Genomic DNA, 4,595 nt, shown 5'->3' with positions numbered 1-4,595 from the left:
GTTGAGGCCCCAACACAGATCCCTGTGGGACTCCACTAGTCACATCCTGCCGATTTGAGTATCTGCCCATTATCCCTACTCTCTGTCTCCTGCCGCTCAGCCAATTTCCTAACCAGGTCAATAACTTGCCCTCAATTCCTTGAGCTTTAGCTTTAGCGCTGGGTAAGGACGGCAGGTTTCCTTCGCTAAAGGACATGAGTGAACCTGTTGGGTTTTTAACGACAATCCAACAGCTTCATGGCCACTTTTACTGATAAAGTGACGGAACGGAACTGACTGCAGGTAAACATTTGATGAGTTTTACTGCCCTGGGCAGTGGTAACTGCATGGAATTAGTAAAGCTTTGCAGTCAGATGGAAAACATTCCAAACATGATATAGGATGTCCCTTACAGGATCAACTTAACAGAGGAGGATTAACTGAGCTTTCAAGATCACACACACTCTTAACCCTTCATGTGCTGGTGTCCTTCAAGTTTTATTTTATTTATTTATTGAAGCAAAGAACCATTTGGAGCCACCGCAAGAAGCAGAGAAGGTGGAGGAAGGAGAGTTAGTCCATCGCCATCGGCAAAGTGACGAAGCAGGTTCACCCCCAACACCGGCATCTCCTCCAAGGCCGCGAACTCCCGTGTGAACGATATCTTCCAGCGCACTGCGGATTGAGGCTTCCCCCCCTATCCTGGCCCGTAACAACGAACGCTCGACCCGTCAGCTCCCGGGTAGATCTAGCGCCCGCTGCTACCCCGGTGGGGGAGCTGGCACAGTCCGGGCCGAGTCGGAAGGGGCATTGGCAGCGACTAAGTTACACCAGCTGCGAGTAACACTCCGCAATGTACCGAAAACACGCACACGCGCACACGCACACGCACGCACACACGCACGCACACACGCACACACAAAAAAAATGAAAGAATAAGAGAGGAGAGAAAAACCACCTTTGGGGAAGTTTCTCGTCCATCAACTCAGGGCAAGAAATGGAATTTGACATCAAGTTGGCTCCTTACTCAATCCTTCAGTGAGGATTTTAATGTTTGTGTTCTATTATCAGCTTCAGATCAGCCATGATCCAATTGAATGGCGGAACAGGCTCGAGGGGCTGAATGGCCTCCTCCTGTTGTTAAGTTCCTAAAAATCCCCATTAAAAAAGACCTATTGTCAACCTCGGTTGTTAGTTGCTTCGCTCCTCCTTGTGATAGGGTGTACTCTTGTCTCTTGTCACTGGATTCTTGTTGCAGATCTCGCTCTCTCTCTCTCTCTTCAGGGAGAACAGCCTGAAACATGATATTATGTATATATTACATCTCCACCTCCTTCAAAAAGCTGCTGAGCCCCTTAGCTTGTTACCAGCATTACAGATATCTGATGTCATGTCACATTAGCAGATTCCTCCTTGACAACCCATAGATAAATGTCAGTGCATCTCAGCACCTTCAGAGACACTAGCAGCCGGTCCTTCTGTTACCATACATCAAATACCATAGCCTCCTGCAGCTATCCCTGCTGTTTTAGAGCTGGCAAATAATGCATCAAAGCCGATGTACCCTTCAACACTCACTTGTCAAGCCATTCTCCAATCCAACCCCCACCCCCCGAGGCCAGATTGAGATGCCGAATTAAAATAGACATCTCCTTGTGCCGTTAGAGAAGAGGAAAAATCTTTAGGAGTAAATCTGAATTCATTGTGATACAATAATATCGAGAAACCACGTTTAAAAAAAAAATAGGTTGAACCGCTTTGGGCAACAAAAGAATTTGCAGGATGGATTGAGTATTTGCTTGCATCCAACTGTGTTCCGTTCTCTCAGCAATAAATTGCAACGAGGAGTGTAAATAATGATATGTACTGTACAGGGAAGCGCCAATATGATAAGTCTATTCACAGATATTTCTGCAGCAGGCGATAATTGCTGTTTCCTTCAAAAAGGGAGCTCAGATTTATTTTTTTTCCCTCCGCTAGTTTTCTTCTTGCTTTTCATCTCCTGAAGACTCCGACTCTTCCTGTTCCTCACCAAGCGGCCATTTTTCATCCCCTGAGCCTGGATAGTCTGTGTCAGCTGACTATTCTGAGCTCATCCAAAACTCTGCTGCCCGTATCCTAACTCGCGCCACGTCCCGTTCACCCATCACCCCCTGTGCTCACTGACCCACATTGGCTCCCGGTCCAGTCATACCTCGAATTTAAAATTCTCACCCTCCTGTTCAAATCACTCCATGGCCTCGCCCCTCCCTATCTCTGTAACCTCCTACGAGATCTCTGTGCTTCTCCAATCTGGCCTCGAGTGCATCCCCCACTCCCTTCGCCCAACCATTGGTCGTGCATTCACCAGTCTAAGCCCTAAAATTCCCTCCCTTACCCTCGGTCTCTCCTCCTCTCTCTCCTCCTTTAAGATCCTCCTTAATACTTACCTCTTTGAGCGAGTTTTTGATCACCTGTCCTAATACAGTATCTTCTTCTTTGGCTCATGGCAATTTTTGTCTGATAACGCTCCTGTGAAGCATCTTGGGATGTTTTCCTACCTTAAAAACGCAATATAAATGCAAGTTGTTATTGTAATAACGTTACTTGACATCGCTCCAGAATCATAACTGCAGTGGTAAGGGATTCCTTTGGGTTTTTTTAAATTCCGTTTTCAAGAGCTTACTTACACAGGTTGCACATTTCAATGACACGATGCTTGTGGCAGGAGAATGTTGCTGCTGTGAGATTACTTGGCGCGGCTGTGCTTGAGCTGGGAGCGATGCAGGTTTACGAGTTGGAGCAATTAGTTTGTTCTTGGTCTCTGTTGGAACTGAAATCTTTATTTTTTAAAAATAAGGCAGCCAGCTCAGGGAGCACAGTATTCCCTGGAGCTGTTGGAATCCTAGGTTTCAAGAAAATGGAAACTGTATGAGTTTATAAACCATTCCTTTAGATTTCAAGGACACATGTGACATGAGCATGGAATTTACAGTGGAGTTCATCTTCCAACTGTTTTAAGGGGCACTTAATTTTTCTTTAAGTATAATTGTGCGTAGCTAATTGAGACTTTTCTCGTCTTTCACTTTTTTATAAGCTCAGTTACAACACCTGTACTCATTTGGTTATTTACCCTGTTAATTCAGGCCAGCTGTTTGAACACAATGGGGTCAGATCTTGACATTGGGCGACTGGGTAAAACGGGTGACAGTAAATCGGCAGCACATTCTCCATCTTTCCCGATTCTTACTTCTATTGGCTTCAATTGGGAGAGATGTTAAACGAACTGCCGATCCACTGTCACTCGTTTTACACTGTCGCACAAAGTCACAATTACCCCCAAAGTACTCACCAGGCTTCATGAGAAATGCAGGACTTCACATCAGAAATTCTCCTTGAACAGGACAATGTAACTTTTAATACTTGGACTAATAATCCAGAGTCATGAGTTCAAATCCCACCACGGTAGCTGGGGAATTTAAATTCAATTAATTAAATTCAATTAATTAAAATAAAATCTGGAATTAAAATACTAGTATCAGTAATGGTGGCCATGAAACTACCGGATTGTCGTAAAAACCCATCTGGTTCACTGATGTCCTTTAGGGAAGGAAACCTGTCATCCTTACCCGGTCTGGCCTATATGTGACTCCAGACCCACAGCAATGTGGTTGATTCTTAATTGCCCTCTGAAATGGCCTAGCAAGCCACTCAGTTGTAAAATCTTGCTAAAAAAAGTCATAATAAGAATAAAACCGGACGGACCACCCGGCGTCAGGCCACTAGGCACCGGACACGACAAAGGCAAACCAAGCCCGGTCGACCCTGCAAAGTCCTCCTCACTAACATCTGGGGACTTGTGCCAAAATTGGGAGAGCTGTCCCACAGACTAGTCAAGCAACAGCCTGACATAGCCACACTCACAGAATCATACCTTTCAGCCAACGTCCCAGACTCTTTCATCACCATCCCTGGGTATGTCCTGTCCCACCGGCAGGACAGACCCACCAGAGGTGGCGGTACAGTGATATACAGTCAGGAGGGAGTGGCCCTGGGAGTCCTCAACATTGACTCTGGACCTCATGAAATTTCATGGCATCAGGTCAAACATGGGCAAGGAAACCTCCTGCTGATTACCACCTACCGCCCTCCCTCAGCTGATGAATCAGTTCTCCTCCATGTTGAGCACCACTTGGAGGAAGCACTGAGGGTAGCAAGGGTACAGAATGTACTCTGGGCGGGGGACTTCAATGTCCATCACCAAGAGTGGCTCGGTAGCACCACTACTGACCGAGCTGGCCGAGTCCTGAAGGACATAGCTGCTAGACTGGGCCTGCGGCAGGTGGTGAGCGAACCAACACGAGGTAAAAACTTACTTGACCTCATCCTCACCAATCTACCTGTCGCAAATGCAACTGTCCATGACAGTATTGGTAGGAATGACCACCGCACGGTCCTCGTGGAGATGAAGTCCCATCTTCGCACTGAGGGCACCATCCAACGTGTTGTGTGACACTACCACCATGCTAAATGGGATAGATTCAGGACAGATCTAGCAGCTCAAAACTGGGCATCCATGAGGCGCTGTGGGCCATCAGCAGCAGCAGAATTGTATTCCAGCACAATCTGTAACCTCA

At 46.6% G+C, this 4,595-nt stretch overlaps 1 long non-coding RNA gene across 1 annotated transcript; it reads right to left on the bottom strand.

Annotated features, from left to right (window-relative positions):
* Nucleotides 1-458: 458 nt before the first annotated feature.
* LOC137301595 (uncharacterized) lies at nucleotides 459-2,840 on the bottom strand. The gene is made up of 3 exons (XR_010958316.1): nucleotides 2,649-2,840; nucleotides 2,409-2,519; nucleotides 459-1,273 (listed from the first exon to the last, which is right to left on the bottom strand). It is a non-coding gene; the product is annotated as an uncharacterized lncRNA (long non-coding RNA).
* Nucleotides 2,841-4,595: the final 1,755 nt, after the last annotated feature.

The sequence above is a fragment of the Heptranchias perlo genome, chromosome 34 (genome assembly GCF_035084215.1).
Source record: "Heptranchias perlo isolate sHepPer1 chromosome 34, sHepPer1.hap1, whole genome shotgun sequence".
NCBI lineage: Eukaryota > Metazoa > Chordata > Chondrichthyes > Hexanchiformes > Hexanchidae > Heptranchias > Heptranchias perlo.
This window is presented reverse-complemented; position numbering and strand designations above follow the sequence as displayed.